The sequence below is a fragment of the Rhinolophus ferrumequinum genome, chromosome 4 (genome assembly GCF_004115265.2).
Source record: "Rhinolophus ferrumequinum isolate MPI-CBG mRhiFer1 chromosome 4, mRhiFer1_v1.p, whole genome shotgun sequence".
Lineage (NCBI taxonomy): Eukaryota > Metazoa > Chordata > Mammalia > Chiroptera > Rhinolophidae > Rhinolophus > Rhinolophus ferrumequinum.
The window spans coordinates 88,540,686-88,554,741 of NC_046287.1; positions in this window are offsets into that span (position 1 = coordinate 88,540,686).

Here is a 14,056-nt window from a genome sequence, read left to right on the forward strand (position 1 = left end):
AACTGTTAATACTCTTTTTGTGGCTTATGTAAATGTTGTACAAGATGTCAAATACAGAAAAATGAGACAGAAAGCAAAACTCAGATCATGAGAGTTCACAGATGAGAAATAATCCAGAGTGTTTTTTTCACAATGAAGGTCATAAGACCTAATTGCCTTCCATTTACCCTGGGAAAAAGTTCGGCCTCCACTCAGATCCCATGGGTATGGTATTGCTCCATCCCCAATGGTCAACAAGACAAAGGCAATACTGAGACCTCCTAGGAATGAGCTTTCCTAGTTCTGTGAGACCACACTGTCTGATCAAAAGGTTGGTCATCAATACAACCTTCGGATTGATTTATGACCAAAAGGGGGACTGGTGGACAAAAAAAGGGGGCTCTATGGAAAGTAACCTCACAGGCTGATCTGATCATAAATTCCTACCTGGGCAGATCATGGTGGGTCATCACACCCCAGGCCCATAACTTCTTCAGTGAAAAGTTTTAAGCCAGCCCTGTCCATTTTTTTCTGTGCATCTAAGTTAACATACCTTTGAAATAAGCCTTAGCCACACTCAGGAAAGTATATAATCTTGTCAACTATTCTGTAATCCAATCCCCACCTTGCTTTTTCCTACTTTCATGTAATCTTATAGTCCGCCTTAATTTCAAAGCATAAAAGAAGCTGCAAAACAGTTATTCTGTGGAGCATTTGAGATCTTGTTCCTTGGGCATATATCAACAGTTTGGCTCAAATAAACTCGTAGAAAAATTTTTTAATTTTTAAAAAAATTTCTTTTATTTAATCTTCAACACTGTGCTGTGCTCAAAGTACTATTAGTCCCATTCTATAGATGGAAATTTGGTTCTGAGAGGCTAAACATATGTTCGCATATACACAGCTAAGAAAGTAGTAGAGCTGGGATTCATAGCTAAGTCCGTGTGACTAACTCATTCTTTCCATTATTCCATGTTAGATCAGAAGGGTTGAAATTTGAGGTGAACTTTGAAGAATAGGCTTCAAATAAAATGGTCAGAGGACAGTACTTTAATGGGAACGATAGCTAACAAAGGCATAAGATTGGGAAAATGCCAAGTGTGCCTAGGGGTAAGAACTAAGCCAGTGCAAAAGTTTGTGATGGAAGGTATGGAGATGCAGGGCAGAAAAATCAGGTTAGGTTCAGATTATGAAGGACATTGGTTGGCATGTGAGGAATTTAGGAACCACTTATTTTTAATCAAGGCTCAGAGAAGTGAAATGGCAAAAGTGAAAACCTATTTGGAATTGTTGATTAATGAATTTCATCACTGGTATTTGTCAAGCCACTGTTGTTATCAAACGCTTTTTAAATAACCAAAAAATTAAAAGAGAAAAACCTTTATGGATTACTGCTATCAAAACAAGTGATTAGAAAAGGAATTTTAACTCTGCACAAATTTCAGGATAAGTAAAAAACATACACCAAGTTAAAATAAAAACTTTTAAAGTGAGAAACTGTGATTTTTATCATAGAGAAAGAATACATATTTATTCCTTGATTTAACATAAATCAAAGTCCTAAAATAATCTATGAGAAATGAATTAAGTACATTTTATAGAAAGGTATTATTATTTGACCAACACATCTTTAGGGGATAAAATAAAGAACTATTAAAATGACAAGCCAACAACACTAAATTGAGAGATACAGATAATATGGGTCACCAATCAGCCTGTCAATGGACTATTATGTTGGTTACAAACCTCTCCTTGAAGCAATTGGATTCAGACACATTATGTGTTAGATAGGCTTTTGTGGGCTAGCCTGGAAATTCAACTGTCATTTATAACTTTGTTTCCATGGCAAAGTGCCTTTGCAAGTTCTAAACAGCCGACTTTCAAATTAACTTTTAGAATATAACCCATTTGCAACTTGGGGACTGTCTGTGCTTTGAATGTAGATGGTCTATTAAAACCAGGGCTTTAACACCATTGAATCTCAGAATTTCAAATTAGTTAGTACCTTTCTTTCAAATCCAATAACTTATTTGAGAAAAGGGGATTAGAAAAGTAACCCACCTGGTGTGAAGAAAAGGCAAATCCAATAACTTTTTTCCATTCAAGTCTTGGTTATAAGTAAGCAAATATTTTGTCTACGAGTATAAGAAGAAAGAATAAACTGACTAACTAAAATATACCTAAGTGTTTATATTTTTGCATTATTTATTTATCTTTTGCATAGTCTATAATGTAAAGGTAATACAAAGTAAGGAATTGAGTTGATTATCCTTAAAATGCCTGCTTAACCTTTTCTTAATGACATTTGTATACTGTAGGTGAAATTTTTCTAGGCTAGAATTGTAAAGATTATTGTAGTAATTTTCCATTGAACAGTACAAAAAAAGATGCAGGGAAAGACCTACAAATGATACCTGGCGTTAAAGATTGTCTCTTTTCAAGAGGATGAAATGCTTATTGTTTAGAGAAAGGATATAAAACATTTGATTGGATTTCCAGTTAATTTCAGTCTTTCAAGTAATTTTTTTTCCTCATTAACAAGAAAATACTTGAAATACAAACAAGCAAAATAAGAAATATTTCTCTCTTCCATCAACTCGTACTTTATTGAAGACTTTAGTTAAGCTCGTTAAATTCATGGCTGATAAGTGTGTGAGGTACTCCAAAAACTTATGTAAAATTCTGGTATTTTTTTCAACTAGGTAAGCTAATAAATGCTGGTGTTTTTAATGAACTCACTTGTTATTTACTCCTGGAATTTTGTTTGTTTGCTTATTTTATAAACCATATTTCTTCCTGCTCCATTTATCACATAGGTTGGTAAGAATAATACCTTTTATAGTGAGATCTTAAAAACACTTACTCTATTAGATACCCTAAGTATCTATCAAAGCTTTAGTCCAGCAGTTTGAAAATCATTATCTTTCGTTAGAGTTTACCTGGTCCTAGTTTTACATATTGCTTTTCAAATACTTTCTTTTAGTATTCCTCCTAAAGGCAATTGAAAGCCATCAGCCTGAGAGTCAAAAGCCCTGGATGCTAGTTTATTCATTCAACAAATCATTCCTGAAGGGCCTTATGTGTAGTGTGTTCATTGCCATTCAGCTCTACAAGTGTTCTATTATAATTTCTACTGTGACTTTCTCCATAATCCATAGAGTTATTTAGGAGTTCATTTTCTGTTTTCTTTCCAAACATTTTAAATTCACATTTTATTCCTGAATTCTAATCTTTTGTTATCCTGAGCAGAGAACATGTTTTATATAATAGCTGTTCTTTGAAGTTGTTGAACTCTCTTTGGTGATGTAACATGTGGTCAGTTTTTTTAAAATGTGCACTTGAAAAGAATGTATGTTCTCTATTTGGTGTGAAAGTCTACTCATATCTATTTAATAAAACTTTTAATTTTGTTGTTCTTATTAATCATTTTGAGTTTGAACTCCTAATTTAAAATTTAAGATGGTCAGTTTTTCCATGTCTCCTAATAATTTAGTAAGATATTGCACTATATATTTTGGGGCTAGGTTTTAAAGCACATACGTGTTGAAGATTGCTCTATATTCTTGGTGGATTATTTTTTCTTAATATTATTCGATGTCTCTCTTTATGTTATTAATACTTTTTGCCTTAAATTCTATGTTGGCTTGTTTTATTGTTGTTCTAATTTTTTTTTCTATTTGCCTGATTTAGCAAATATTATTTTTCTATCCCTTTACTTTTAGTGTTTTGGTGCAGTTATGTTTTGTTATAGATGTGTAACTTACAAAAGTATAGAGTTAGATTTTGTTCATTTTTTTATCCACTCTGATAATCTACCATTTCATAGGTAAGAATCATCTATTTTATATTTCTTGTGATTCTTTGTTTGTTTAAATGTATTTCCACACTCTTAGTTGTATTTTCTTTTTCCCATGTTTTTCTTTGCTTTCTACTTCTTTCCTGCTTTCTAATGGATTAAATGATGTTTTCTATGTGACCCATAATTCTCTCTGATGTCTTGGAAATTAAAGATTATTTTTCTGTTCTTTTGATGGATTTATTTATTTACTTCCATTTCTGTTTCTTTCCTCTTGCTGAGCACGGTACCTATTTTGGTATACTTTACTCTTTAGTATATACAACTTCCCTACTGCCTCAGTGCTCTCATTTTCTTACTGTTTTTTGATACATCTAAAGTTTTACTATACTTCTTAATTGAACATTAATATATGTATCTATGTGTTAATTTATACTAATTTATATTGACTAACATATTTAAGCTGTTTCTGTACTCCTTGTTAATTCTCATATCCTCCATTTCCCCCCTAGGATCACTTTTCTTCTTGTGGAATGAAGCATGTACTTTAGCAGCTCTTTTAGTGAAGGTTTGTGAAAATTTTGGACTGGATCAAATGATTCTTAAACCATCTCAGACCCAGATACATATTTTTGTAATAAATATTTTATAATGTCTTCATGAAATAAAATACATAGATATTATAACTTAATAATATATAAAATTTCTTAGCAGTTAATACAATGCCAAAACTACTACATAATGTATTAGTAAAAGGATAATAAGTTATCAAAAAGAATGTACATTTTGCTAGGTATATAAATGCTTGAACATGACCACAGTAGAAGACATAATGAAATAATCACATACTTACACCTACTTATAATATTTAAGTTTGGATTTAAGAGAAATAAAACAATATTCAACTGAATATTATCAGTGTTTTTTACTCTATGTTTTTATTTTACACTTTATCATTTATTTCATTTACTAATTTTATGTTTTACTTTATATTTGACATCTTAATAAAAAGGCTATATACGTATACATATACACACATATGGCTGTTCATACGTAAAATCACCATGGATATATAACTATAAGGTACAGGTGTGTTATTATTTGAGACTCAAATTCCTTGAGTGACCTTGCTATTGGTGACATATTTTTCCAAAATGGTGAACAACTCTTAGTAAAGTTTCAAACAAAACAAATTACAATCATTCCTCAATTTGCACCCTAGTTGCATTCCTGACTAATTTAGCATATATTATTTTTTTGTTCATGTGGAGATAGATTTTAGGTTCAGGTGATTATAAAGAGGATTTTCACCTACATGTAGATGTGGCAGGTTATTAGAGAGTCATGCAGGACAGCACAATGATGAGTAAAGAACAAGGAAGATTCATTAACACATTCTAGTAAACATTTTGACTGCTAAAATTAAAACCAAACCATTTTGTTTACAAATAGATCACTTAAAAGTAAAAAAAGAAGTCAAGGTGCATGATTTAAATGGACCTTGCTATTTCTCATTTTTTTACAGAGTGATTATATTCTCTAGTTATGCTAGAACTGCTTTCATGTTTAAACTTCCTATATTTCACTGTGACTCACTGCATTCTTTAAAAACAATGAAATGATAAGGTTATGAGGCCACCATCACAATATGTAAACTGAATTAGCCATTCACAAAACTGTTTTTTTCCCCTTGCTCACATTTTCTAAAGGTTTTTTTTGTAACAAACATATTCCTTTTGTAATAAGGAAAAAAGAATATTAAATGTTATTGAAAAATGTAGTAGATCTTTAAGAATATAAACGGTTTCAGGATTTTAACCAGTTACTGTGCAATTTTCATAGTATGGGATGATTGTGGATCAACTATTTTCTTCCTATTTTCCTCTATCACTGTACTTTAACATGTAACATTCAATGATTTAGCTGGCTTTGAGGTAAGAGGCTCTTCTGGCCTGCCGGGAACAGATTCTAGCAGGTTGTTACTGTATTTAAAACTCTTTGAAGAAGAAAGGTATTATTTAAGTATTAAGCATTGTTATGAACATCCTGCCTTTTAAAAGCTCAAAGGGAAAGACAAAAGGACCTGTCCTTATTAGTATTTCCAATTAAACTGGGAAAGATAAATTATTTCCAAACCATCTAATCTTTCCTACAGGCCCCCCCCACCACCACCCCCAACACTACATTTCAGTCATATCTACATGTGGAGAGAGACATGAATCCAACCTCTAATTTTCCTTTTAGCTGTAATAAACACATTTATTACAGGGTTTCCGCATGTTTGTTTATACAAAATCTTAGAGAAACCTGTTTGCTTCTACTAATGAGGTTTAACAATACCCTCATAATTAGTACTACTTGCCTCTCAAATTGAGTAGGTAATACAAGATCATGTAGCTGTTTAGTTTGGGGTCTTATAAAGCATTGTGCCAAGTCCTTTAACTGTGGCATTTGGGTATAAATAATCATTCCTGAAAGAATCATCAAATATACCTTTAGAGATTATTATAGTTATTGGGAAGTTTTTACTTTTTCTCAGGGAATTAGCAACAGTCTTAACACAATTGCCAGTTACGGTAATTGAATCATCAGTCCCTTTGTATGAAGTCAATTTTTATGACTTGTATGCTTGATATTTATCCAGCCATTCCCCCCAGCCTTCAACCATCTGACTTATAATCCAAAGCCATCCAGCTTGAAACTGGCCAAAGAGCTCATGAATTGATAAACTGATATTCTGAGGGGTACATACGGAATTTCAAAATGATGTTAAGGAGTCCCAAATAACAACTGAATATCTGTAACAAGCACAATGATTCAAGAAAGAGTACGTCTAAGCAGATTAGAGACTCGACTGAGACCATCATAAATTTAGAATGGATAATTAGAGGATATAATTTTTGGCCCAGTGGGGTGTGTTTCGAATTCAACACCAGTTATTTTTGGTAGAAGGTTGAGTCTGAATATTTCAAATGAAATGGCACCATGTTAAATTACCTGTTCTAAAATGAGAAACTTTGTTCTTTTTTGTGAGATTCCTTTTTAGAAGTGCAATGTGATAAATTAAAATTTAGACTGTGTACTAAATTGAAAGTATGAAATCCCATTTTTAATTGCTTGAGGAATCAAGGGTTTGCAAAACTATGGCTATTCAGAGGGCTTTTTTGCTTCCATGTGTGTAAATGTGTAAAAATTCTATGAAGACCAACCTTCTTGCCTCAGGACAAGGGTAAAGAGTTTCAGTTAAAATATAATTTCCTTCTGAATGTATGAATTTAAAAGCCTGAACTCACTGTGTTGCTAGTATTCTTGTAGCTCTAATAGCAGCGTCAGGTTCATCAAGAACCTTTTGCAGCATTTAGGCCACCTAGGGAGTCTCTTGCACTATGTTACTGTCACTGGGGAGCTCTATTAAGGTGATTAATCATTGAATAAAAATGTGGCTGGTATTAGGGAATAATACTAATGTTCACTCTGTTAGTGGGGGATGCCTAATCTTAAAAATAACTTGGGAGTTAATTAAGGGCAACCTGAATATTAATGAGTGCTCCCCTGATCTTGTCTTATAGTCGGGTCCTCTCTCAGATTCTCTCTTCAGGAAAGACACTTCCATCCCTCAGCTGTGGACATATTGGCTGCTGTCCGCTCACACTGTGTTTCTCATTGAAAATTGCCCTCTGCCACAGGGAACTGCCTTGACCACTGGACCACCCCCGCTACAGGGTGGCTTGTGGCCAACGACCGGATGATATGGGAATAAAAGGTCCAGCTCCTATGCTTCAATTTGGGACAACTCTGAGGGCTCATTCTAGTCCAAGAGCTCCTTAAAGGATTGGTTAAAACCTCAACTGCAAACAGGTTTTTGGGTCAACTCCTCTGTTCTCAACTGCATTCTTCACTCATTTACAGGTATATCTACTGGGAGCACTCTCCAAGCGAAGTATTTGCAATTAACATCTCATTTATTGCAATCAACCCCTCATCTATCCCTATTTTCAAGGAAGCCAATTTAACACAGTGATTGTCGTCATGAGCCATCCTATTGTGTTGGCAGAACATGTTGCTACATAGATTGACTCTGGTCAAAATACTGGTACCACGGCCCTGCCTAAGTTGGTGTTGAATATTACTATTGTCAAACCATTTCTTTTAGTCCAGAAAGCATGTGAGATGTAGGAAAGTTTACACCTTCAATTAATATAAGAATTTACCAGCAGAAAACAAGACCTCAAGAAGAAGACAGTATACTGTATACGTAAGATTGAATGAGCTATGGGAAAAAGAGAGGGAAGAAAGATCTTATGTGGCCTGCTTGGAAAGAGAAAGTCCATAGTGGGGTTCCCTGAACCAACTGGTGTTATATTTGTGCGTGGCAGAAGGAGGAATGGAAAAGGTTACAGGAAGACAGTGAGTACCTTCAGTTAGGGACGCTGAAAGGAAGGCTGTGAAAGGGAGCTGTTTGATCACTTTTGCTTTAAGATGACTCTAACATGAAGCTATTTTAGACCACAACTGCCCACACAGTTTTCTCTTTGAACTCCTTCTCCCACTCGTTTTGGTACTAAATCTTATTTCGTCTTATGTCATTTGAATATTTAGTAGGAATTTGCCTTTTTCATACTTCTTTTGAATGCCTTATAGTACTAACACGGAACCATGCACATAAGAAGGATTCAATAAGCATCTATTAAATGAATAAGTGACAACATAAACCAAAGATGGAAAGATTACTGAGTCAGAAAAGAAAAATACATTAGTGATCCAAAGGTCCTAAATCTATGGTTTCAGAAACCTTTAAAATGGGGGATTTAACATAATGTTTCTTGATAGGAAACAATGGATAGATATATTTTTATGTCAACTGAATCCAAATGATATTTTTGAGATGGCAGTTTTAATCCCAAATTGCAAATGATCTAAACATCTTGTCATAAGAGATAATAGACTTCATGTAATTTCAGTACATGTCACAGCTCAGTGAGAACAAAGAGACCTACTGGAAGGTTACATGCATTTTGTAAACCCTGAGCCATAAATGACTTCTTTTTGTTCAGGACGTTCCAGACGTCCCCTCCTCCACTTGAACACAAGGTTCTGCCTTGTGACAGAGAACAAAGATGTGGACCGCAGAGCACTTCTGTGTCTAGAAGGCTAAATGGCTGAAAAATGACTCCATTTCCAGACGAAATGACTAGGCTCCTATTTCTCTTGGACAAAGTCCTGATACATTCCTTTCTTTCCCTTAATCCCACTGACCAAAATACTCAGGTTAAACATTTCTAGGAATAGTTTGAAATGAGGATAATAACCACTTCCTTTTTCTCCACTTCACTTTTCCAGGAAAGATAATTTCTTCTTTTAATTGATGCTTATTAAGAACACTCCACAGTTTTTTCTTCCTCTAAAATGAAGTATCTAGCTAAAAGTATTAAAATTATTTTGCATGTATTCATAAAATAAAATCTGTGGACTAAATTTTTTAGGACACAATTACTTAAAACATATAGGTCTAAATGTGAGTGTGTGTAGTAGTGAACCAAATAATGATCTCTTTCTAAATGGTTAAAGCGTTTATGTTTGTAGCTCCTCCCTTGAGTTTGTAGCCATAAACCTTGAGGTGGTCTGCAATGACACTATTCATTTGACATGGGACAAGTTATTTTTTAAAAGCATATTTAAAATCACATTCAATAAGTGGAATCTATGTTGAAAACTTGTGAATCATTTATAATAGCAAGAGCTTAATTACCTAGCAACATCAGTTAACCTGAAATACATTTGTTGCACTCGACAGTTGGGAAAGATGGGAAAGTTACAGAAAAAGCTGGTGATGATAATAACTTACTATCAAAAGCAACTTCTGAAGGAAAAGTTTTCTTCAAAAAAGAGTGTGCCCTTTTGGGCCCATGAACAACTATGTGATTGAATTCCCAAAGTTTTACCCTACTGAGCAAGAGAAACAATTTTAGCCAAGAAAAATCTCAATAATACTTCAATGGAATATATATATATATATATATATATATATATATATGTATGTATTTTTAAACAAAATAACTTTCAGATGAACTCACAATGTAATTCAAGTTAGTAAATGGATTAATGTTTTGTTTGGAATTATAAAATATGAGTCAATTACATTTTGAAGGACATATTTAAAAGGTAATTTTAGTTTCAAAGACTTATATGAAGACTTTTTTCCTCAAGATAATTAGGTACAAAAGCATTTAAGTAAAATAAACAAGTAAACAAGTAGAATAAAACAAAATGAAATAGAAATATCTTTAGCGTTATTGGAGGAGAGTAGAAGCCATGCATTCAAATTATTGAAATATAAGTTGACTACTTTTGTCTAAACTGTAAGGGGATTTTTCCATTTGACCAGCAATATTAAAATGCAGGCTGTACATGAGGATCAATAACTGGGATTTCATTCATGTTGCATGATCCATAACCAGGTTCTGTTTCTCAAACCAATGGAAAGTAAAGTCCACAAAAGGTTTATAGATTTATGTTATTCTTGACAGCTTTATTCACGAGGTAAATAATGCGACAGTAATTAATAAATGTCTAACTGTACCTAAATCCTTTTGCTTCAAGAACAAAACAATGAACTAAGAAACCCAGATCCATAGTTTGAGAAGGAAAGCTGTTTTGTTTTTGACAGAATGTCCAACAATTGTTGAGGGAAAAGAGAATTTCCCTTTAAAGAATAAACAAGAGACCACATTTGCATTCTTGTATATGAGAGTATACCTGTGAAAGTAATTGAGCTAAACAAGAAGGTAAGTATGACAGTCCATGAATTAGAGCAGGTTTGAGTGGTTGTGAGTAACAGAAGTCTTTAGTTATGCGTGCCATTTAATTTTAAAATTTAAATCAAGTAATTAATGTGACTATTCTATTTAAACTTATTATTTGCTAAATATTCTCAATTTTTTCTTATGTGATTGCTCAGAGTTTAAGCATGTTATTTTAACTTAACAAGTAATGAAGTTACTTCCCTTCACTATGAATTATGAAATGCCTTCCACTACTTATTAGTTATTACCTGGGAATAGTTTTCTTCTCTATGTGGCTCTTTATCTTGTCTGTCTTTAATATAATTGTTCTGGCTAGCTGCTGTGATATGCTGCCTAGCGGGGATGGATAGAATAATTTCTTAATTGGGGTCTGAACTGAAAACAGCATTTCCATTAGGCAGAAACAAGAGTGCCACAGCAACTTCTGGGTCAGATTATTGAACACAATTGTGGTTACCCAGAGATATTTATGCTTAGACTATTCCATGGCCAATGTCGCTGACAAGGTTAGTCTATTAAGAACCTTTTGTTTTGAAGCCATATCCCACATTACAATATCTCCAAATCTGAATCATTAATTGCTTCTAATGGTCAGAACTAGGATTTCCCACACTGACCTATTACAAATTTTTGCAGATGATAATAAGATTTAAACTTTATTCATTTATTAAATATAAGCGCAGTTCATGTGTGGTATCCTGTACAAGAAGCTGGGAACCCAAAGATGGAAAGGCATGTCTTGAGTTGTCTCTTTCAAATCCCATTTTGCATGTCACTTTGCTATCCTGACTTCCCAACAGGCTTTATGAAGTGAAGAAATAGGTCTGCGAGGCTTACGAGTATGTTTGGGGATAAACAGGGAAGCCACTCTCTCAAGGTAAGCAAAAGGAAACTTCAAAACAGATACCACTGAACCCATAAACTTACAAATTACTCATGGAATTGGAGAGCTCTTTATTTCAAGATGATGATTGTAAGGTATTGCAAGACTATCAAAGGATTCAATTATATTTTCTGTTCTCTGTTTAATCAGAAAGAAAATCATGTACCCATAAAATCCCAAGTTATTATCTTCTCCCAAACCTGTTCTTTTCCCCGTAATCCTAACTTAGATAATAACACCACCATCATATATTACCCAAGTCACCTCCTCCACTATTGGTCCCTGAGTCATGTTGATTCTACCACCCAAATATCTTTTGAGTCTGTTTGCTGCTTTCTACCCTCAGTGCCATTGCAGAGGTTTGGATCTTCATCACCTCTGTCCTGCACTACTTTCCAGACTGAGGATTTCCTAGCTGATCCCATTTACCTCCAGCGCCTCCCTCTTCAGTCCATTCTCTACACACGTTTGTCTTTTCAGAACACAAATATGATCATTTCTCTGTTTTAGAAGCTGCATTGGCTTCTCATTGATGATTTAGCCATTCATTTTATCTTTCATCTTCATATCCCACCTGTACACCATACACCCAGGTCACATAATACGCTCTTTGTACTTCTCTGCCCTTCCATGTACGATTCTACCAACATGGAATGTCCTTTATGTTGTTTGCCTTGTTTTGTTTTAAGACACTCTTAAAATACCATATCATCTACGTCTTTTATTGCTTTCTCCAGGCAGAGCATGTTGCATTTTTCTTTGTGCTTCCAGGGTACTTTGTACATATTTCTAATTTAACTAATCATTTTATCCTCTAATTATTTGATTATGCTTTGTTTTTCTCTTGTAAATATAAACTACTAGAGAGTAGGGGCTATCTTATTTATCATATATCCAGGCTTAGCACATTGACTGATCAAGAGTTGCCACCCAATAAATATTTGATGGAATGAAGAAACCAGAGTTGATATGTTCCTGCAACTTATTTATGAGATTTGTATAGGATATGGCACCATCGGCAACGTGCTGATTATGAATGATATTGATAGCAATAACATAACCAGAATTTTCTTACTATTTTGTACTCCACAGAGGAAAGCCATGAATATACATCTAATTTGCTTATATTCTGGAAATGAAGTAGCACAATTCCCTAAAATGCTAGATGTGAAAACTGTACATCGCTCAGGAGAACACTGTATTACCTGACATTAGCCACGAAAGCTTTCAAAACAAAAATATAAATTCTCCCCACCCCTGGGTTGTTTCTCCTGATCTCTTTCCTACAAGAGATAACATTTTTCTTCCTCTTCATATAATATTTTTAGAGTACTCTGCTCTTACGAAGCATTCTGCAACCCCTGGTTAACCTATTTAGATTTCAGTGTCCTTATCTGTATAAGGAAGCTCATGGTACCGAGCTGTTCTCCCAGGGATGTTTGATTAAATATGTTTCTTGACATTACACAGACTCAGCATACATAAGCAATTATTTTCAAAATGAAGTGTTCTATATGCACAGAAAATTGTTTCATTTGGCATTGTTTTAAAAGCAAGCACATTTCCATGAGGAATGTTTGCACCATTAGCAAACATTTCAAAATGGATCTAAGGTAAAATTTGTTATGACTGTGAATGTTTTATTTGGGGCTGATAAGCTAGGCAAGTATTTCAAAACATCTCCACCCATAATTTTTAATGGGAAAAGTAAGTTTTGGTGGAATGTCAGACAATTTTATTGTTGCTCAACATACTGGCTATCATAAGGGATTTCTTAATATTGTTTACTCGAAGACAGCCTTATGTTGGGTTGTATCTTCTTACAATGTCTCTTTGCCACTTCAAGTGGGAATAGAGCCCAGAATTGCTGATGTAACTCCCTTTCCTAGCAATTTTCCTGTTATTTTATGTGGGAAGAAAGGCTGCATTGATCTCCCATATCAACAAAGATAGACTAGCTTAGGTGGACAGGATCTCTTTTTTCTACACCTCTAAATTTTCTGTCCATATGACTTTTTCTTTACCTCTACCACTTTATGTGACAGTTTCTTTCCCAGTGATAGGTAGACCCAGACAAGCAGAGAGGAGAAGCCAGTAGAGAAAGGGGGACATGGATAGAAACCAAGAGGAAAATATAAATAAAACATATCCTAGATGCTTTTGACATGCTGAAAAGTGGTAAGATAAATTTAGATTTTCTTAAAAAATTATAGGGTAACATTTTAACTCATACTTTTCTATTATCTGTCCCAAACCTAGATTCAATTAACAGGTGAAGAACGAATGCTTCTTTCAGTAAAGCTGGTGTAAAAAATAATGGCAGTCTAGCCAGGGTTAATAGCATATGCAAAGGTTCTGACTCCAGGAACTGGATATTTTTGATGTGCAAAGGAATCATCTGGAAATGTTTCATAACATAAAGAAAAACCCTTTTTATTTAAGCATAATATACATAAAGAAAAATACATATAAGTATAAACTTCATGAATTTTCACAGACTAACACTCTCATTAACCAACATCATTGGGAGAGTTTTTCGATTTTGCTTTACAGACATAGTTTTCAGGACATTTTTTCCCAGACCCATTGAATCAG